The sequence below is a fragment of the Lynx rufus genome, unplaced genomic scaffold (assembly GCF_022079265.1).
Source record: "Lynx rufus isolate CCGP_SWC_20201006 ecotype Redwood Valley unplaced genomic scaffold, mLynRuf1.p SCAF_5, whole genome shotgun sequence".
Lineage (NCBI taxonomy): Eukaryota > Metazoa > Chordata > Mammalia > Carnivora > Felidae > Lynx > Lynx rufus.
The window spans coordinates 98,169,793-98,193,346 of record NW_025814867.1 but is presented as its reverse complement, the minus strand read 5'-3'; the positions used below and the strand labels follow the sequence as shown (position 1 = coordinate 98,193,346).

General features: G+C 39.2%; 1 protein-coding gene across 2 annotated transcripts in view; it reads right to left on the bottom strand.

Annotated features, from left to right (window-relative positions):
* The window catches only part of ZBTB20 (zinc finger and BTB domain containing 20), a 763,926-nt gene that overhangs the window by 102,439 nt on the left and 637,933 nt on the right, over positions 1-23,554 (bottom strand). Inside the window, exon 1 of one of the 2 annotated variants that reach the window (XM_047100215.1) lies at positions 14,750-15,033. The exons of the other annotated variant lie outside the window; for it this stretch is intronic. The gene's annotated coding sequence lies outside the window, so the exon portion shown is untranslated. Of the gene's footprint in view, positions 1-14,749; positions 15,034-23,554 lie in introns of those variants that run through there. 2 annotated transcript variants of the gene reach the window in all.

The window sequence follows — 23,554 nt, the reverse complement described above, 5'->3', positions numbered from 1 at the left end:
TAAACTATTGATAAATGTGCCTGCTCTGTGCTTATACTTGCTCTTTGTGGGCTCTGATGGGTTTTAGCTTTTAAGAGAGCATCAGAAAAAAAAATCACCTCCAAAATGTTCGAAGGATAAAGAGAGCTGGAACAGTTAGTTTGAGTTAATGTGCCTAATAAAAGTTGATATTGATACAAGTGAGGTCTTGGACTCTCCTTACACAAGAGTTAGTCCATAGGCTATAGAGTGATAGATCACTCAGCAGAGGCTTTTTGGAGGCAGGACTTGCTCATCCATACCCCTGTTGTCCTCCTGGGATCTCAGCTGAGGGCCAGAGTTTCTGTTGCCTCTTTCTGCTTTCACTTGCTCCTACTGTACCTTAGGGGTGCACCCTCTAAATTCCTGACCTTAGTCTTTCTCTGTGATTGGTACATATTTGCATGTCACATACAGTGCTCTTATTTGATTAAAAAGAAAGGAGGGGGGCGGACTGTTATTTGTCCAGAGAAAGACTATTCGGATATTATTTTAATTCCTTAGGAGCTATTTTGTTGATTATTTGTGGGAATAAAAAAAAAAATCTTACGTTTCTTGCCTCTGCTCCTACTTCCCAATGTTATCTGGTAAATGCTTAGGAAATACAATTTTAATACATCCTAAACAAAACTTAATTGTGCAAGAAAACCAAGAGAGAAGAACATATAATGAATTTGGAAGCTAAATGTGATATGTTACTTAATTCTGAAATATCTGCCATTCTTACTCGTTTGTATCAGAATGTAACACTGTTGACAGATTAGCTATCCACGTGAAGGTTCTTTTTTTTTTTTTTTTTTTTTTTTTGAATGAAGGGACAGAATTATAAGTTTCCTTTCTGGTGATAAGAACTACAGCCCCTGCAGCACAACAGCACCTGAGTAGCATCTGCTACATGAAGCCGGCTTCTGTGATTCCTCGTGAAGGAGGCTGTACTATCAACATGTTCAAGAAAGCTGCTTCTATTTAGGACCCAGACTCCACGCAGGGTGCCCGCATTTCCCTCGGAACCTCTGCTGGCTGTCGTCCCACGAGGTGCCCAGTCTGCAGCTGCCACTCAGACGTGTGTGTGGGCCAGGAAGGGACACGGAGCTCTGTCGTACCAGCGCAATTATTGTAAGGAGCTAGCTTTGCTGCAACGGCTTTGCTCTTTTATATTCCAGGCAACACGCCGTTGAATATAATTCATAATGAACATATTCAACATTTTTCCATCAGTTCAATACATTATTCATAAATATTAGAGATGGAAAAGACCTAGTAGATTACTGAGTCTAAACCGCCTTCCCGCACCTCCATTCCCCCCAACTGTTGATGCTAGCTCGAAACAACAACAACAAATCACCCAGGAAAAGCAACAGATTCACAATTTTTAAGTAAAAAGGAAAGCTCCCAAGAAGCCTGTGTGGAGGGTGGGGAAGTCCGAGGCCTTCCCTTCCCACTGCTGTGGCTCTCTGAGGACAAGGACTACTGGTGACTCTTTGCTGTGAAGACAGGCCAAGGGAGAGAAATGCCCATTTCTCCTCTGGAGAATCAGAATTCAGGGTAAAGAAAGCCCAAGAGGCGATACCATGTCCTGGGGCAAGTGCTTACTATCTGTTTCCACAACCCGGCGTGGACTCAGGCACTCTTCTCTCCAGTTAGAAGTTGAGATACTGACTATAATGATAAAAAGAAAATGTATAAATAAATAGAAAGTTAAAACTACTAGAGAATGCTCCCTGGGATTATCTGTACTATCAAGATAGGAAAACTTTGCAGATGCTACTGTCTCTCTAGAGGAATAAATGCTTGCATTTTAATATTCTCAGCAGCTGGTTCCTGTTGAATACCATCAGGATGATTCAGCCACCCACCAGGAACACCAGTAACAGCAAGTGCACACGCAGAAATCTGCAAAACTTTCTTCTCTTGATGCCAACACCATTACTCTGGCAAAGTCAGAACCCTTTACTGAATTACCAGTTCTACTAAATGTGACCCTCTCCCCCCCGAATACCAGCACACTCTCGAATAAATGGAACTTGTGGCTGAGTAAGAAGCAACATCCTTCCTGATTTGGGCATACCCTGCTAGCAGTCTCTCTTTGGCCATGGTCATATGACCTGCTCCTTTTGACATTTCTCATATATTCGCTGTAACCTTGAAAGACCAGCAAGATCCGTACACACCCCAAGTCCAACTTGCACGTCATCGCACTATAGTGGAAGCTGTGCACTTAATGCTGTATCTCTACACTGACCTGCCTCAGGTTATATCCTCACTTCCATTTTTCAGAAGTTTTCCCTTTCCACAGAATGTGGCTGCAAGCCAGGACAAACAGAAATGTGTTGATGAACGGCACTGACCACTGATATCATTAATACAGAATTACCATGCCATACTCGAGTTAGAGAAAAGTCTATACTTGCCCCCTTCTTCAAACAGACAAGATTAGGCATAAAGGGGAAAAAATGCCAAAGATGATAGCTGGCTATCAAAATTGTCTCACTGCCTCATTTTCAGGTCCCCAAAGTAAAATCTAAGGACATTCAACACAGATTCAGGTGCTCTCAACAGCCATGAAAATATATGGCTGGAGAGGGAATCTATAAATGTAATGAATACACAATTGGCTTATAACAGATGCAACTAAAATTAAATTCAATATCTTGACCTGCTCTCCAAAGTGAAAGTTTCTAGTTCAGGCTACAGACAGAGGTATAACAAGCTCATTAATCACATGAACCAGAACTGTAAGCTGACATTTCTGGGGATGCTGCAAAGAGCAATCCTAAGTGGTTGGGGGGGGGGGTCTGTGAGGAACCTGGAAGGGAACACGGCACTGATAGTGTACAGGGAGCAACAGATACCCTAATAGCATATGTAGGTCAGCACTGGCCACAACCAGCCACCATTCCAAACTTCCAGGAAACAAAGTAAGGCCCTCTATAAGGAAGTAATAGACCCTATGGACTTTCATAAGAAGACTCAATATAATTTTATTCAGTTCCTATTATGTAAAAGTCATTGTGTTTGTATTTGTTGCCTGAGGAGATAACGAACTCAATGAAGTCCATCTATGACCTCAAGAAGAATGTTGCTGGGAAAGAGCTACAGACAAGGGAATATTAATAACGGTAGTAGTAACAACAACAATGATATCAAGTGATAGCCACATGCTAGTCCTCGTGCCATGAACTTTCTATACTCCATTTCATAAAATTCTTACAATATCTCAGCAAGGTAGTTATTTTCCTATTTACAGATGTGGAAAGTGAGGCTCAGTGAAATTAAGTGCATTGCCCAAAATTACATAGACTTGTTCCTTACATTACAAATAAATACACAAATGCCTAATGTGTAAGACAGAACATGACAAGAGCCGTTAAAAGACAGAGAATATTGTCATGGTGCCTGGGTAGCTCAGTCAGTTAAGTGTCTGACTCTTGATTTCCACTCAGGTCATGATCTCACGGTTCATGAGTTTAAGCCCCACATTGGGCGCCCCATGGAGCCTGCTTGGGATTCTCTCTCTCCTTCTCTCTGTCCCTCCTCTGCTCATGTTCTCTCTCTCAAAACAAATAAATAAAACTTTTCTTAAAAATTTTTTTTAACGTTTATTTATTTTTGAGACAGAGAGAGAAAGAGCATGAGCAGGGGAGGGTCAGAGAGAGAGGGACACACAGAATCTGAAATGGGCTCCAGGCTCTGAGCTGTCAGCACAGAGCCCAACGCAGGGCTCGAACTCATGGACCGTGAGATCATGACCTGAGCCGAAGTCGGAGGCTTAACCGACTGAGCCACCCAGACGCCCCCAAATAAATAAAACTTAAAAAATAAATAAATAAAAAGAGTCTTGTAGTAATAAAGAACACCAGGGGAAAAGGAACAGGGATGTGAAAATGTGGTGTGTGCTTAGGAAGCAAGGAGTAGCCCAGTCTGTAATGTGTTTAAACTTGTTGGCTCAGCACCCTCTGATTAGAACTCATACTTTGATAAGATAATAAGATACATCCATCTGTACAAAAAGATTTCTAGGAAGGACTTCTTTTCAAAAGATCTTCTGGCTACAGTTTCTCAATTTTTTTTTTCTTTTCCTTCCTTCCTTCCTTCCTTCCTTCCTTCCTTCCTTCCTTCCTTCCTTCCTTTCTTCTTTCTTTCTTTCTTTCTTTCTTTCTTTCTTTCTTTCTCTTTCTTTTTTTCTGTCTGTCTTTCTTTCGGTGGGGGCAGATAGAAGAAGAGATATGACATACACTTTGGAGGAGATATGAATGTCAGGGGAGCAGTGTTAACTGCAGAGGATGTCCGGGAAGTGCAAGATCTGGATGCATTTTCTTTTATTCCCCAGAATGCCTTATCCTTAGCACATGTTTGCCCCTTCCCCATTAAGGTAAGGTTATTGGTTAAGGCAATAGGAACCCAAAGGGCTTGGTTCCTTTGCTCTCTTACTCAATTACTTCTGGAATATCATTTAGTTTTTATTTTTATAAAAAATGTTTTAGGGGTCAGAATGTGGTATAGGAGCAGTAGCTAGAAAACCTGAGTTCTAATACAATTTGCCTTCCTCATCTCGAGAAAATTTTGTCACTTCTCTGTTTAAACTTTCTTATCAGTAAACTAAAGGGTTTAAGCCCAGATAGCATTTCTTAATCTGTCAACCCCCTGTCCCTTTTGATGAAAATAAAACCTTATCCTTTTCTGAATTTTTTTCACTCTTCTCTATTTAGATCCCTGGTTCACAGAATCCATTGTACATCACCACTAGTCAAGATGAAATTCGTGGAGCTTTATTTTCTCTATTTTTTAAGCTTTCCTATTAAAATTTTTCCAAATATAAGTCATTGTAATACATAAAAAATACATATTTTCTCAAATTCTATGTGGTCTTGTGACCATATATTCAGTATTTTTTTTTCTGGAGAGTTTTCACTCACCCATATTGAGATATGTAAGGCTCCTTCAAGCTCTAAGATGTAATGATTATGATTCTATGATGCTGACATTTGCTTTGTTGACACTTAACGCAGAGCTTTTCAACTTCAAACAATAGCATAACAAGTTGCTATAACAATTACACTTATAGGAATCTTTAAGCAGATGTATACAACATCTCTTTACCAGTATCACACTGGACAGCCAAAGCTTAGGAGGTTGTTAAAATTCTTCACTTGATTATATCTTATAGAAAAAAGGATTGCCTTCCTATCTACTTTTAAAATTGATTGACTCTATTTTTTTCCGGCATGTTAATTTTCCAGCATGCCACAGCTTTAAACATTCTCCAATAACTTTAATCACTAGCCCCCACCCTGTCACAGCCCCTGTGTCTCACCCTTCTGACCTTCCCCACTGAGTTCACTCTTACTGATGTAATCATACATGCTTCTTTGTAGTGACATTCGTCACAGTGCTCATTTAGAATTATCATCATTCCTACTGCACCCTAGGTCAACGGAACTAAACGTGCTTATGCAATTTGTTGCCATTTTAATTTTGTCAGTTAGGACTTCTTCATCCAGAAGAACAATTTATTTTATCTGATCGATATATAACTAGCCAGTCAAATGACTCTGAAAAATTGGCACAAAATCATTCGTTGGGGCAAAATTTTATATCAAAGAGAGGGTTTTGTAAATCTGAAAAGTGGCATTTCACTGACCTTGAATCCACAGGTCCAAAATTTATTAGTGTGAACTTAGTTTTTCAGTCTATTAAAGCAATGAGCCTAAAATATAGGTGATTTATACTTACGTGTGTGTTGAATTTAATAAACTAGTCGAGAATCAGGCATTTTTAAAGAAATCTTCAGCCTGTTCCACATTGACTAATTCACTGATTTTGAGATATAGTGGAAAATATTCTTTTTGCTGTAGCTTAAACTTTTTTTTTTTTTTTTTTTTTTTTTAATAAATAGAGCTCAGAGACTGCAAAGTGGCAATGTGGGTCACTGCGACATTCTATATATTTCTCAACTTTGCTCTTTCTACTGTCAGGGTATGCACAAATAAATAAATCCACAGTAGTTTAAAGATAGAAATTTGGCTTAACTATGAAAACATAGCTTAATAGACCTGAAAGCTTGGCATCTCATCATGGCTGTATTTTATAAGGCTGACAATGCCACCTTATAAAAGATACATTCGGTTATTTTCATGTTCGATCAAAAGTGAGGGTTTCAGGAATGGGAATGGATTACAGATTGTTCTCTCCTGGTTATTTTTGGCTTTAAGTATATTGATCATTTTATCATTTTCTTGTTTTAAACTGCTTTAAACACAGCACAAATGTTATTCTCATCATGCCAGAAATGGGTTTGGAATTGATTTTGAGTTTCCATCAATTTTACTCTTTGCTCTCTGTGAGAAGTTTTTCACTTGCTTAAATTCAAAAGGATAGTTTTGTTCAAAAGATGTCAGAGTACAACATTTAGAGATCCTTAGCTGGACAAGAAAACTCACATTTTCTGCTTTAAAAAAGAATAAAAATCATGAATTTATTACCATGACTTTATTGAAATTAGTGAGGAATCATTCATACGAATGCAATTTCAAGGGCGTCCTCCCTCTTTCTCTTCATGTAAGTGTTCGACAAAAGCATGTATCTTCTGAGAAGCCGGCCTGATTGGTCCAGGTTGGCACTGTTTCAGTGTTTGGCCTACGGCGGCTGCTTAGGAATAATTTTGTCTCATCCTCTCTATTTTCCTGGACCGTATCGGACTCAGACACGTGGTATGCAAAGGAAATCCAAGTCCCTTAAAAATGCTATTTCTTTGGGTTCTAAAGCCAAGCCGAGTTCTACTTTGGCCAAATGATCTTATCAAGATTTAACAAGAGATATGCAATAATATCTCCAATCTGTGAGCAGACATTCACTAAAGAAGATAATTTACTACATACAGAATACATATATTTTCCCTCCTGATACTGGGGAGGGACATGATCGAACTTACTCTATTGGCACTGAGAAAAACATAACACTGAGACAAATTTTATGGCAATTATTCATTTCAGTTAATTTAGAAAGAAATAAACAAGTAGTTCTTTCCATATTAAAACAGATACCGGAGATCTATTTTCAGTTATTGCTGAAAATATTTTGGCTTCCATAAAGGCACCTTACTAACACAGCTGCTTTGCCCTCCTCTGCGCTGTCACAATTCAGAATTTGTAACATTTCAGCCAGGTTCTCTAGACTAATTGGATGAAACAATTGCATTACAGTGTTAAGATTCCTTTGCAGAATCAAATAAGAGGAGATCTGCACAGTTCAGATAGCCTGGAAGATTTGTAACAAATACAGCCCAAATCCTACATGTTCCATACATTTTTCTGCATCTAAAGTAATGATCACTTGTATAATAAGTGCTAGGATTTAACTTCACACTTAGGACTATCAACACAGGGAGATATTTAGATATGTAAACTTCATTTCCCTACCCCATCCTTACTTTTCCCCTGTACCATGTTTTGGGTTTCAGAGAAAAAGCTTTATCTCTTTTGAAAAGTGCCAGGAAATCTCTTCTCCAGTTCTCTAGGCCCTTGATTTTACATGTGTAGTAATGACATACCTTGAAACAGCCCCACAAAGCAGAGTGGGACATTAATTTAAATACAGACTTAGGGGGAAGAGCTCCATCTACTGAATCAGTTAGATCATAGTTTGTACCCTACAGTTATCCCATTCACTACTTTCAACCTCTCAGAGGCTCTGGAGAGAATAAAGAAAGTTATAGCCATCAAACAGCTTTGAGTCTGAGGCCATTTTGACTATTTCCCAGATACTCTGAGCCCCTTTCCTTCACCCTTCCCAATCTCCAAAGCTTTCCATGTTTCAGTACAAAAGAAAAATGGGATGCTTTGCTATATAAACCATCCTTGGAAAGGCAGGAAGCCTTTGGTTACTAAAGGAAAAGCCTAGATAGCTAAGGGGAAAGCTACAGAAAGAAAACCACTCCACCTGGCCAGTTGAGCAGCTCAGGTAAAAAGCAAAGAGAAGTCTACTTACTCCTCCCGCCTGGCATCATTGCTGGGGAAGTCTGCAGCCACCCAGGACCAGTTCTTCTGGGCTCTCCCCAGCTGCACAGTGTTGTTGTGGCATTGGGAATTTGCTGTGGCTTCGTAAGATTATGGGGATATGCTTCAGCAAGCCAAAAGAGTCACAAACAAAATTCAGGAGAGAAAAAAAAAAGTACAAAAACAGCTGATCTTACTGGAGAAGCTCTTGGCATTTTCCTACATATGCCACAATTTTCTTTGGTATTTCCTGGTTCTGTGATCAGAAAAATTATCTTATCATGTTGATTACTGTTGTTTTCTCAGGGTTGCTGGGGGTGAGGGGTAGCACAGTGAGGGCAAACAGACAGACTGGGCAATAGCAAGGTAAAAATGACTTCTCCCACTTGTTTGAAAGTTTTCCAGGCGATCACAAGGTTAGAAAGTTTCTTCTTCATTATACTGAAGATATATAGAAATCATATATAGGAAAAAATGGCCATAGTCTTTCTAGACTGGGAAAGTAAAAAACTTCTTAACACAGTCACAGATATGGAACAAAGCAAACCGTATCTGAATAAACTGGAATGTTAATATAGCTGCATAAAATTCAAGTGTGTGTAAGACTTATAAAAATGCTCTATAAATTAAGATACCTTATTAGAATACAAATAGACATTAATAAGTAAATACATATATTAGATAATCAGATGGAGACAGTAGTTAACTGGATTTCTAAATTATAGAAAAAATAGAATACAATAAATTAATAAAAGTTTGCAATAATGCTAATCCTCTTTTATGTAAAAATAAAATTAATATAAATGTAAAGTGGAGTTGCGTATCTGGGTCTGTGTGTCTACGTATATCTGCACAAAGTATTTCTGACTGACATTGAAAGGTGATATGTTGCATGGAAATTGAAACTTTGAATTATTTTAAATTGTTCATTTAAAATATCAACATTAACCTGGCAGTTTTTCTCTTTCTTTTTTTTTTTTTTATACATTTATTTTTCAGGTTCTGTTTTAAAGCATGAAAGGAAAGACAAATTAGAAAAACATTGCATATCAGTATGTATTTCATAAAAGAATCCACCTGGATTTGCTAAAATATTTAGTTCTCAAAAAAACAAAAACAAAAACAAAAATAAACCCAACAACGGCTCATTGGATTTTTTTCAAGTCTTTCCAAGACAAGTTCAGTTCTGAGTCAAGAAAACTATGAGAAATTTCACCTCAAAATGAAATTTGTTTGGATAGTTATAAAGGCCCGAAAAACAACATTGTCTCCATCATAACTATAACAAACAGCTAATGAATAAATATATTTCTGACAAGAATCGATCAGAATTGCAAAGCCTGGGAGGGTCATCGCAGACTTGAGAAAGGTAACCAAGTGAGGAAACATCAAACGGAGTTAATGGAGATAAAACCTTCTGAAAAATGGAAAGTGTTAACAATCACTGACAGGAAAAAATATACTTCCACAACAGTGACAACAACAAAACAAAACAACCCAAAACAACTGGAAACACATATCTCTAGGAGCAAAATATATGACTACTTATTAAACAAGAGGAGAACCTACTTCTTTGTCATTCCCTTTGGAAGCCTGGCAAAAAAAAGAAAGAAAGAAAGAAAGAAAGAAAGAAAGAAAGAAAGAAAGAAAGAAAGGTTGCACAAAAGATACATGTGTTCCTTTTCTGGTATTATTACAGGCCCACCTAGATTTAGCTTTCGATTCCAGATGAGATCAGGCATGTTCAGACTAGCACATCTTTGCTCTGTAAGAACAGAGCTGCTATCATTTCACTGGCAAATCCTCGTATCTCCAAATTTATGCACAATAGATGCCCTTAAAAATCTGCAGATTTTCTACTTCAGTCAAATACCTTACTGAGTTAAATTTTTTCTTAATTTAGTCTGCTAGTATGAAGCCGAAAAGTTAAGGCAAGCGACTCCTATAAGAAAGGAAAGTTGAATAGTACTTACCCTAAGTATAATGTGCAAGCCTGAATGGGGGAATCTACTTTTGCTCTATGATTTTTAGAAGGGAGTCCAGGTCTAAACTCAGCTCTCGCCCTTTTCCCTTCTGGAAAACTGAGTAGACTCCCTGAAGGTAGCTCTGAGAAAGATCATACAATTCAACAGCCTTACCTGTGGCCATTCAGAAGACTGCACTTTGGTGTGTGTTTAAAACTATGAATAAAGTCAGACACAGCGCATGCTCAGCAGGCAATTTAAAAATATTTATAACGTTGTTGTTTCAAAAACAAATTTCCTCAAACAAAGCAAAACTCACATTTCTTATCCATGCCAAGTTTAACGTTCTGAGACAAAGCTGTTTTGGAGTTTTCCGCTGGGGGAAAGAAAGGCTTCTAAAATTTTTTGTTGAACGAAAAATAGTTCTCCCTTCCCTTTTGGGTACTCTTAAAGGGGTGGAATAAATTTCCCTCCAAGTTTCAACAGAACTCACCTCTGGCTAAGATAAGCATTAGAAATTTAAGGTCTGTGAAAAACCATTTTAGAGAAAGTAACAAGGAACTAACAACAGTGGGCTTAAAGAATGTAATGGTCATATGAACATTCAGGGCTGTCTAGTTTATTACTGTACTTTAAAAAACCCTGATACAGACAGGATATATTATGCTTATGCGTAGATAAAGTACATCATGATGAGAATAATGCATAGGCAACCAGCCATTTGCACACACCTAGAGAAGTTATGTTTTTCTTCTGCTAACTAAAATCTGAACTCTCCAAAATTGAAAAACAGATACATCAAAAATTTAGGAGAAACCCCATAATAATGTTAGTTTAATTCCTCTGTTTGGTACAGGAAGCATGGAGGGAAGGCAATCACATTATCAATTGGCTAAATTGCAAGTTACACAAAATAAAAATAAAAATTTGATTAAATATGATTCCCAAAGTACCAAATGCAGCAGGAATGCCTGTGTTACTCCTGCCTAGGAATTTCTCTCTTTCTCTTCCCTGAGTATCCCCAAGTTATGCCATTTTACCATCTATCACCAAACCCTTCACGGCCCCCCAGATCTCAGAGATCTTCTTGAAATCTCCCACTTAATTCTGAAGTGTCTGAATGACTTTCAGCCCTTGCTCTACTTTGCAGGGGTGCTCAGCTGACCTCACAAAAGCTCCACAGACACATCGTTCAGGATCTCTGATGCTTTCAAACTCAGCAGAGGGTGCCAAAAAAAAAAAAAAAAGCCAACGATTAAAAAAAAAAAGTTTATTAAAGTGAAACTAGGAGTGCAGATTTGAAGAAGTTGCTTCTACTTTTATTTCCCTCTCAACTCGGCACAGGTGTTTCCTAACTCACACTCCCCTGCATGCTGAGGAAGGGGGGGGGGTGGTTAACTTAAGGTAAGGGAGTGGGCCAAGGGCCGACCCGCAGCCAGTTAGGATCTCTACCCTCATGTGTTAATGGATGTGTTTAAAAATGGACCCCCCAAAAAGCCTAGAATGAGGTTTCTTTCTGGCAAATGATTAAACCAGTATACTGAAATAATTAAAGCTTTGTCCTTAAATAAAGCATCAGATCAACAGAACAAAAACAAAGATAAAAATTGCACACACATATGCATGCGCGCACACACACGCACACACACACACACACACACACACACACCCTCTCTCTCTCTCTCTCTCCCTCTCTCTCTCTCACACAGATACACAAAACTAGCGGGTGAGGGGAGAAGGAAATTAAATAAAAGAAAACAAACAGAGTCCTAACAGGCCATTCTCCGAAAAGGAATCTAAATAAAAAGTCATATGATATCTGATAGTGCAGGACACGTCGCCAAGAACTGGAGCGGATTGCCTACAGGAAGAAAGGGCCAGTGTATTCCAGCTCAAAGAGCTTTTCTTTCCTCCTCCTCTATTTTTTTTCCCTTTTCTCCTCGACTGTGAATGTGTTACTCTCAGGTCAGATCCACGAAGAATCTCAGAATGACAGCTATCACCTTTCACTGTACTCTTGGCGGCACAACTAGCTGATAGGAGCTGCCTGAGTTGGGATCAAGAGGGGCTAGTGCAGCTTTCAGTAACAGCCTCTTACCCGTAGCCCTTCTGCCCCTTCATAGACCCCTTTGGTCACATAAAAAATAGACCAAAAACAAAAAACAAAACAAAACAAAAAAAAAAGCGAGAGCAAAAAAAAAAAAAAAAACAACAACAACAAAAAAAACCAAACCCCAAAAACCAAACCAAAACAAAAAACAAAAATGTAAACACAACAGCCCACAGCAACAAAAGAGTTCAGGGGAAAAAAAATCAGAAAGAAGCCAAAAGTGTGTGTGTGTGTGGTGGGGGGGGAAGCTCTTGCCTTCAATATAAAACTTTTTAGAGACTGAGTTTCTTTTCTCTTATTTTGATGACTTTCTCTTTAAAGATCCTTTTGTCCTGAAGCACTATTAGAAGCATAAAAATCTTTACAAAGAGAAAAGTCTGGAGGCAATACAAGAATCTTCCCGAAAAAAATACATAAATATAAGGGAGCTACCCTAGAAAATTTTGGATTTGTCAAAAGTTCCCCTAAATCTAATGTCTTTCAGGGAGTTCAAGTGGCCACCTAGTTCTTGTTTTTTGTCTGAGGGTCATTACTGAGGCAACACATACACAAGTAAGGTTTCCCGAAGAGTCCTTGTTATCAAGTTACTTCAAACATAAGGCGCTCACACCTCCCAGCCAGAAGGGTTTACTGACTAGTAGACATCACACTGCCCTGATATGTGTTACACTCTTAAGAAGTAGTTATATAAATGCAGTCTAAAAATATGAAAAAAATGTATATATCTATATTTTCCCTACAGTTTTTCTCCCCAGGGACAGGAATAGATTGTATTTTCAGTGAATGGAAAAAAAAAAAAAAAAAGAAGAGAAAAGAAAGAAAAGAGTTTCTGAATCTTGAAACAACTGTTGTAGCTCATTTTCACTTGGTAAAATAGTTATCTCTAGTTAGGTATTGTACATAATACATATTTAAGGATTTTTCTGGTGCTTGTGCATTTTCCTCCTTGTTCTGTTTTATGTCTGTTAGGTACCTTAAAAAGATTTCCAAGTGACAATCGAGATACAAATGCATTAGGAGGAGAACTTTTAGAAAGAAAGCATTTTCTTGAGTTTGTAATTCAAGAATATTAGTATAAAGATATAAATGCATTTAGAAAACGATGGAATTGGTTAGTACATTTTGCACATACAGTTCACATGCTGATTTCTTTTTTTCTTTTCTCGGAGCATTAATTTGAAAATGATAAGCATTCTGGAATGTTTGCTACAAACACAAATTCATGGTAAAAATATACAAGCATAGGCAAAAAATCAAGTGGAGAACACAAAGCTACATGGCAGTCAGCATCGCTGAAAAATCTCTGTCTAGACTCTATTTCACTTGAACTAGTGTATCATGGAGGGGGCAAGCCATCTCTCCGGGGGTTTTTGGCATTTACGTAATTAGATGGAAACAAAAATAAAATACAAATATCTGCTCCCTTTAGTACCTTTTCTTTAATAACTGACAAGTGACACAGGCAGTACCAACACTTGTGAGACTGAGTGAACTAGTGCACCCCATTGGCATTTGGGGAGCCCGAATCCCTTAATTAACTTTTTACCCAAGTGGCAAAAGTAGAGGATGTTCTCACCACTAAACTGATTATTTGGTGTACTCTCCTTCTCCCCTCCACAGGATTTTGGGACCCAGAAAGGGTAAAGAGATGATAAGAGAAGATACATCCTGAACAACTTTTATTGTGAGTAGAAAAAAATAGCAGAGTGAGCATAAGAACAGTTGGATTTAGAAAGATTAAAAGAGGAGAAAAGAGCAACATATCCAACTTCATTAGCCTTTTTCCTTTTTGTTTTTTATGTATATATCTTGGGGTGATGGGGAGAAAAGATAACCGGATTTCTTTTGAATGTCTTTGTGTCATTATAGAGTGAATGTTCTGTTCCTGTCTCTTTCTTTTTAGGCGAAAAACTAATAAAAATAGAAAAACATATATCAGACATTAAGCTCACTTCCCCCCCCCCCCTTCCCTTTGTAAAGAACTCTTTGTTCTCTAGTGAAAATGCTGAAAAATCCCCGGGCAGCTACTCCCTGAAACAAGTGCAAAACACTTAGAGGCTTTTGGGCTGGCTGGGAGCCAGGAGCCCTCCCGCTGTCTGCTTAGAAGAGGGAAAAAAGAGGAGAGAGGGAGAGGGAGAGAGGGGAAGACGGATGGGGGGGCAGAGGGAGAGAGAGAGAGAGAGGGAGAGAGTGAGGGAGAGAGAGACGGAGAGAGAGTGGGAGAGAGAGAGAGGTAGAGAGAGAGAGGGAGACAGAGAGAGAGAGAGAGAGAGAGAGAGAGAGAGAGAGAGAAATTGGAGCTTCCTTTAATAGACATAGGAAGCAACGTTTTTTTTCTTTTTCTTTTTTTTCAAAACTGGCGGTCAAGCGTTAAGTAACTCCCGTCCAAATCCACCTGCTAGAAATGAACTTGGGTAACCCCCCAGGGGTGCACAAAGACAGGGAAGACAGTAACATACTCCATACTCTTTCCCACCCCCCGTTGTACTGCTTCCATTCTTTCTGCTCCCATACACAAATGCCCACAGATCTCACGCCACCCCCCCTTACCCCCCAACAACAAACACAGCGAAATACATGCTCCCTCAGTCTCCTAAAAAAAAAAAAAAGGCTTTTCCATCTCGGTTGCGACACAGTGATAAGGGGTAGCGAACATCTCATACCTGGTGTGAATGCTAATCAGTCAGGAGTTCTCCTTTTCCCAAGACAGGGAACTGTTTCCTTCCAAATTTATTAGAACCTCCTCCACTGCCTCTTTGAAAAACCTTCTTTGTCACCCTCTCCCAAGTCCCGATACTTCTTTAAAAAAAAAATGGCTTCGGAGCTCCTTCTATTCTTGATATTGATTCTCTCTCTCTCCCCCCACCCCTCCTCCTCTCTCCTGTCTGTGTCTCTTCTGAGTGGTCTATTGATAAGTCCCTGGAGGCACTGGGTCAGCCTGCCCGTAGGAAACCAGACACAATGCACAAATCTCCGAGTGCCATTCTGCCATCAGCAAGCAGACCACGTTTAGGAGAGAGAGAGAGGAAAAAAAAACAGTAGAGCAAGAGACAGAGAGAGAGAGAGACCAACCGAAGGAGGGAGAGAGAGACCGAGAGAGGAAGAGAGAGGGGGGGAGAGAGGGAGAGGGGGGGGAGAGAGAGAGAGAGGGAGAGAGAGAGGGAGAGAGAGACACACACGGAAGGAGAGAGAGAGTGTGAGAAAAAGACTGATTGGAGCAGGAGGGAGGGAGAGAGAGAAAGGGAGAGGGAGAGAGAGCGCGAGGGAGAGCGACACTGCCAGTCAGGTTAATCATCCCTACTTTAATTAGCTGTTCGGCTTAGACATAAAACAATTGAATTTGAATGATCTGTCAGCAGGCTCGGCTGAACCAAAGGGGAAAAGCGAATATTACAAAAAGACTGTTGGTGTGTTCTGATAAGCAATACTGCTCGTACTGACAAATCCTCAAAGGGGGAACTATTAAAACTTACAACTAAACAAAAAGTGCAAATACAAATGGCACTAGATAGAGGTCTTTTAAAAAAGGGAGTTTTCTCCCCTAGTTTTATGAACAGTAGATATTTGTGTGCAGGTGCCCATATATTAGGGTCTGCGTGTAATGTGTGAAAGTTTATTAACGACGGTCTAGGAGCGTAGCAGACAGATGCTGCAGAGAACAAGACAGGTACAGTCAGATGCCTAGTCTAGATCTTGGAGGGAGATGGATGCTGGGAGAAGAGGCACCGTGGCAAGAGATCAGCACAGACAAAGTCAGTGGGCAGACAGGCAGACAGATTTTAGGCACGGCACGATCTCGTCTAAAAAGGCAAAAGTTCTGATGCAATAATAGGTGCAAAACAATCCATCCATCCTCTCTCCCGGGAGCACTCTAAGGTACAGTTAAAATGGATTAATCTTTGTGACAAACAGAGCTGGCAAGGCAGACTATGGCAGACACTGAAGGCGATTTGCAGACCCAGAGAATACCAGAGCCGGAAAAAGCCACGGAGATCAATCTCCCCAACGCCCTAATTTAGCAGACGAGGAAACTGAGGCCCGGAGACTCAGGCCAATAAATTACAAAGGCAATCGCAAGTTGACATTGGAACCCAGGGCCTCAGCAGCCCACCAGGCTGGTGCTCTGCCTGTCATACCAGCTAACCTCCAGTTTTCGTTACAGACTCTGGCCCAACAGGTATGGGTATCACCCTTGTCTCCAGAATAACAAGATTGCTCCATCCCTGCAGTTACTGCACAAACCTCCAGTTTTTAAAACGTCTAAATAGCTAAGTTGAACCATTTTCTTGTCCATTTTGAATTCTAAGGATAGGGATTTAAGTCTTAATTCAGTGTCAGGAAAAAAAAGTAGAAAAATACAGCGTGGTAGAGGGCCTGTCTCGACAAGGTATAGTTGGTGTCACATTCCAAGCTAATGAAGGCCAGTGGATCGACCCACAGAGATCTCTCCCAGAGTTTGCAATTCTCTCTATGTATATCATCTGCTGTATGTCACCATGTAAGAAGATGTTGTTTTCTCCTACAAGTCATTTTTAAAATGTAGGCACACTGTGGGTGAAAGAGATTGAGGCTATTAGCCTACAATGCCGTTCTAAATCACTGGTGAGATTTGCTACCTGGAACATTAGCTGTGGGCAACTCTTCCTATATATTTCAATTGAAATGAGCTTCTAAAAGAGAAAGGGAAAACAGTATTACCTGCCCATACATTGGATGGTATCTTTTTTTTTGACACATATGATCCTATTCAGTAAGGATCTCCCTTTTGACAACAGATAATTGAAGGTGCTTTTTTTTTTTTTCTTTAAGGGGGAAGAGGTGCTTATGAAAAGAGCAGTACCATCAGGTGTCACTGGAGAGATGAAGTCTCTTGTCCTAAAACAAGAATCATGGTGTACATAAAAGGGAAAACTCCTTCTCAGTCATGCTTCAGTGACGCTATTGCTACTTAGGGTGGAAGAAGAAAATTGACAGAAATGTCAGGCACCTGGGAGCCCACTGGAGGACGAGTAAGCCGAGAGAAGTCATAGCCAGAGTCATTTAGTTTATTTGTACATCAACTCTTTAACAATGGCTGCTGTGACATGTCTAAAACACCTGGTCCACAGTCAGTCAATTTAGGGAGAGGTGGGACCACCGATTTTGACACTGGTCCTCCTGCAGGTCTCAAAGCACCTGATAGGCAAGAACCTACAGCAGAGAAGTGATGTGCTTAGTAAATCCATGTGGGGTGAATTGGGTGAAGAAGGGAATGAGCTTTGGAGTCAAAGAGACCTTTATAACACTGTGTAAGTCATGGCCACTCTCAGAGCCTCAGTTTCCCTACCTGTAAAGGTGATAATATTAATCCCACATGGTTGTTCTAAGCATGACATGAGCTAACATATATACAGTCCATGGATGGTATTACGTGGTAATTATTATTGAGGTAGGCATACAGTGAGGGTATAAATAAATAAAACTGTGTGCTATGGATGTGCTGAGTGTGTTATATTCAAAGCATGTAGGTTCAAGACAGGGATACTCATAGTAAAGCAAGGACCTAATATACAGATTTCTACTGGAAAGCACTGGCAGTAGAGATTACAAAACTTAGAATCCCAAAGTTCTAGAATTTAAACTCCAAACATCATCTGAGAATTGTTTGATCTCTTTCTACCCAGACTTTGGTATATTTCCCAGCTCATAATAATAATAATAATAATAACCAACATATTACCGAGTACTTGATTTGTGCTCAGCCCTCTGCTAAGTACTTGATATTTGTGTCATACCTTAGTGTCACAGCAACTCTATGAATTAAGCACTACAAATCCTCATTTCATAGAAAAAAACCCTGAGGAATAGAGGGGTGAGATGACGTGTTCAAGAGCACACATCTAGTAAGTGTGGAGCTAGAGATGAAATCCAGGCAGGGTGACTTTGAAGCCTGTATCCTCAACCATGATGCTGGGCTGCCACATGGTAGGTATTATTCAGTAAATATGTGTTGAATAAGACACCAGTGTTTTGATTTCATTAAAAATAAGTGAAAATCTGTGCACAATCACTTGTGCTCGGATTATGCAATCTGCACCTATATCTCTTCAGTTGCTCACTTCAGGTAGCGGCCCTTCCTCAGAAGCCAGGGTGAGCCCTGTCCCTGTGTGCTGTTGCAAATGGATGAGGCAAAGATTGCTGGCTATGACCACCCAGGGCATTTAAATATCTGACGACATTTTCAGCACTTTGAGGGTAGTGTTAGCACACGGGTTATTAATTGGCTTAATTCCAGTTCGGATAATTACATCGTGTCTCTTTAATTTTTCCCCGACTATGCCATTCTTCATTTCCTGTCACAAATGTGCTCTTTAAAAAAGCATAGGAACACACAAAAACATATAGTTATATCTAAGGTTTGCATAATAGTATGGGGTGTTCTTTTCTTCTAACTGATTACTGTATAGGAGCCATGTAATAAATGAATGAATGGGCAAAAGAATTAAAGTCATCACAAAAAGATAACTAGCTGAAGCTAATATTTGAAATAAACAGATTTTTAAACGATTTCCTTGGTGACAGGATTCCAATCATATAGTTTTTTTCCTCATGGGCAGATATTTCAAGAGCTGATTTATCATGATGCTCATGATAAACTGATTTCCTTATACTGTATAGTTTCCAGCACAAAAATTAGCAATGAAAACTGATCTTTTAAAGTAGAAACAACACGGTTCTGAATGGTATAGTATACCGAACTCACGGGTTTTAGAACAGTCATTAATACAATTATTAGACCCTGACTTATTTGGCAGGTTTTTTCTTCACCAAATATATTACTAGAATAATCTTCAAAATTATGGAAGAAAAGGACAAAGGATCCCAACTTAGTAAACTTAGGAAAGTTTGACAGTCATAAACACACACGACCCTTCTTCTTTTCCCAAAGAATTCTTGGCCTTTGAAATACAGACTGTGTCGACATCATACCAAAGAAAATCTCCTGGAGGCATGTATTTGAATCATGTGCACAAATAGTTGAATGTACTCAAGGTAGAGCATGGTTTATTAGTCCTTTTCAGTGTACATTTGTATGAACAAGTCCACCAAATATAGGGAGCGCAGAAAGTAACAGAATAAAGGGTTAATTTATTTACTATGCATGAGAGTTTCTAGACCTTTGCTTCCTCGGCTTTTAGTTCAAAATTCCATGCATACTCTGCACATAATAATAAATGCCATAATTCAATGTATGCCATAATTTGATTTACTTTCAAGCACCTTTTCTGGTTCAGCTCTCAAAGCTTTCTTTCCTATAAACTTCCTCCAAATTATTCTTTGTGGCCCTCCGTAAATCATCATTTAAAATCAGTGTTTGTGGGATGACTCCCATGCTGTGGAGAGATCTGTATCAAACTAGCCCGATTTCCTTTTGTGAATCAGTGGTCAAGTTCCAGGTCTTATCTGAGAACTGAAAAAACAAACTGAAAAAAAAAAAAGCAAAAAGAATAAAATCTCAGCCCTTTTCCATCTCTTTGACCCTTATCATAATGACAGCAATCACTCAGTGACTATCCTCTAGTTTGTCATTCATGCCTTGAGACCGAGATCTTTGGGACAAGGTCTTTACACTCTCCTTGGCATATTTAATGTATTGTACCTGCTCTTGGTAGTAGATGGTATCTCAGATGAGCTGACACAACAACTATTCTCTCTTAGTTCTTCATATGCAATTACAGTCTATTCTTTCTGTGTTTCTAGTATCCAATATGTACAATACTAGTGATTTGACATTTAGACTAAAGTAGTATTATTGGATAGGATATTTAAGAATTAGGTAGCAAAAAGTACTTATACTGGCGATTTTCCTAGCCTCACCATGATTTTTACAGTAAGAAGTCCTTGGATAGCACAACTAAATTCAAAATTTAAGTGAATTTTGAATTCAAAAGAAAGGTGAACAAGATTTACTCTGAATATTAGAGGTGGTAAGCAAGCTTTTGCTTTTAGATTTAAATATCATCTAGATAGATTTAAGGAGGCACAGGATCTTAGATACAGGAAGTGTTTAGGAGATTCTTTGGTTCCGTCAGTTCACAGAGAAGAGCTGAAACATTTCACAGAGACATTTTGTCAGATGAGCTTAAGATTACACAACTTGGTAGAAGCAAAACCAGTTCTGGAACCTAGTTCTTCTGTTTCCTGGTTCCATTCCCTCTTCTTTATCATTGAACCTCTTACATACTGCTGCCAAGAAAGAAGTACCATGTTCTTAACGTAGTCTGAGAACCATATCACAAAGAGGCTGTGGCAGGCTGAATAAAGACCCCACAAAAGATATCCATGTCCTAACTCCTGGAAACTATGAACATTATCTTCTATGTCAAAGGGGTCTTGCCGATGTGGTTAAATTAAGGATACTTAGATGGGGAGATTATCCTATATAAGGTAGGTAGTCCCTAAATGTAATCATGAGGTTCATATAAAAGAGGGGCAGGAGGATCAGAGGTAGTAGAAGGATCAGAGCTAGTAGTAACTGCTAGTAGTAGGAGATGATGATGGAGACAAGAGGTTGGAGTTATTTGTGGTCCTGGGCTGAGTACAGATGGCCTCCAGAAGCTAGAAAAGGCAAGCTTCTTCCTTTTATTTTTTATTTTTACTTATTTATTTTAGCAGATGTATTGCCTTGTTGACTCAAACTGAGCCTGTGATAAAAGAAACTTCACCCCAGTCTTCAGAAAAACGTTGACTAGGATAGATCAAGAATGGGTCTCTCTTTCTTGCCATTAAGAACATCCTAGGTTGACATGGAGAAATCTATCTAAAGATTGTTGGTTAATGGATCAGTTGTCTATAGAGCCATCTAATCACGTTTGCCATGTCCAGTCTTAAAGCATTTCTTCATTGCTGGGTTGGCAATCAGATACCTCCAAGTTAATCTACAGTAGTAGGGTTTTGCTTTCGCAGTAAAAGGGTTTTGCTGTCCAATTCTTGAGTGCCAGAAGATTTAAACTCATTTTAAACAGCAAGGTGCCCTCTTACCAGCTCCCCTCCCCCCACCTGCTCTGCTCTTTCCCAGTGGAGGTCACAAATGGAGAAAAGAATGAGGCCTGAGGTGGCATCATGCAAAACAAACTTCCTCCTTATAAGACTATCTTGCCTTAATGTATCACTGCCATTCAATTACTGCAATCTGTAGAACAGCACTCCTAAAACAGTGCTCCTTGGCAGCATTAGAATTGCCTAGAAAATTGTTAGAAAAATAAATTCTTGGGCTGTACTCCAGACCTAGTGAATCAGATACTCAGAGGTGGATATATCAGTGCCTATGTTTTAAAGATCCCTTTAGGTAATTCTAAAACCTGGCTGAGAAGCACTGTCAGAGGGCAAATCTGTGAGCCTTGGCAAGTCTGGTGAAAAATATGGGCTATGAGTGAGGTCACCTGCTCACCTGGGTATAACTGTGGCTTTGTCATCAGCTATGTGACCACAGATCATGTTCTTAGTTTATCTCCTCATCTACAAAATGGGAATGATGATGTTGATAACAATAATAATAACAGTCCCCCTGTCCATGCATACGGCTAATGTAGGACTTAATAAGATCATGAATATGAAAACATGCTATAACTGCAGGATTATCATTATGGAAGAAACATTACTTTGGATTGTGAGTGTCCTGAGACCAAGGTGTTGGGGATATCGCCTTGCTTTTTTGCATCAGCTGGGGCTCTGAAGTAATAATAGCAAAAATTCAAGCTTCAGGTGCCAGGTCTAACTCTGCAAGCCAAAATGAAGGCTGGAAGTCTGTAGACTTGTAAAGGATGCATTATTGAATGGAGGACCCACCGATGTTTTTAGTTTCTGGAACTAAGTGCTGAATTTCTTGATTTGAAACTCCGCCTTTCTATTCATCAGGTAGCAAAATTTAGTGACAGCTCTGAATTCTATATTGCAAATGAAAGCTTGCAGCTTCTCGGATTCAGAACCATACTTCTTTATCAACTCCCAGTGATACGCAGTTTTAGTAAAGTGGCCCATGATCTCCATAATTTCCATACCATATTTTTAAATAAGCAAGAAGCTCCAGGAAGCCAGCTCAAAGACAACTGATTTTATTCACAGATTTTTCAACAGAAAAGACATAAATCTTGACAGGTGGGAAGGACTATCCAGGTCAGGATTGAAACTTTTTTAGATATTGAATCCCAAGCTCTTAGGGGGCTGGAAAAAACTCTGATACAACCAGATCAGACACAACTGTGATTTCATGGAAAACCATCAGGACTTTATCCAATCAGTAAGTATGAGAATTCTCAGAATTTACCAAGGACTCTATATAAGGGGAGGGGGGTGGTGCACATGTTATAAAAAAGACAGCTAAGCATCCCTTTTCCTTCTTGCATGAAATCATAGCAGGTACACCTCTTGGCCTGAGGGCTCTTCCATCCTCCGAAGATTTAAGTCTACAGGTCACACTCTGGCAACTCCTGTGTACCTTGAAGGATAGTTGTGGTGTGGCAGATTCTGTCTGGGTTGCTGTCTCCTCTGAGCCAGCCACACTGTGAGCATTAGAAGCAGGTGTGCCTTTTAAGAGCTCTGTGTCCTTAAGAAAGTCATCTGTCCTTGTAGACTTCATAGATTTTTCCATTTGTAAAATGTGGATAATGTGTGCCTTGCCAATCTCACAAGTTGTTGAGATCACACACTGAGGATCAAAAGGGATGATGTATCTAGAATGCTTTGTAAACTAAGGATCCCTTTTGCTTGGCATTATTGATGTTATTATAATTTACACTTCAGCAGAAGAGTAAGGTATGTGCAGAAATGTTGGGCATGGTAGTTTGCATACTTTGAGACACTTAAGTTGTATATACCTTCATGGTTTTCCCCTGAACTTACATGAACCTTCTTGTTAGGTTATGACTAAAGTGGTAACAAGAGATGTTATTTCCTTTTAGTCCCTATATGATCTCTGGGTTGATTATGATTGCTTATACATTAAACAGAATTTATTTTGGTTGCGTTCTGGTCAACGCTACTTTGAACATATCCACTACGTAAGACCAAATTCAGTATTATACAATTGCAGAAAGCATGGCTTCCGAAGCTGGTATTGAGTAGTGAAAATATCTCCAAAAGCCATTCCTTGGCTGCTTGACATCAAACATCTACTTAGAAATATCTATTAGTTCAACAAGTATTCCTGAAGGAAAGTTTGTAGTAAAGCTAACAGGCATTCAACATTTAAAAGGACAGGAACATGTATTCTGCCATAATGCAAGTTATTACTGCCTGAATTGTCCAAACTTTGTTGAAACATATCTGTGAATTGAATTCAGATGAAGATCTCATGGACTGTTGCTATTTAGGTGGCTATACGAATATATGGTACCCAATCAGTGAGTCCTTCAAGTGGAACAGAAATTAACTGTGTGGTATATTTTAATAAAATTATTAAGGTAATTGTGCAAAAAACACACTGGAAT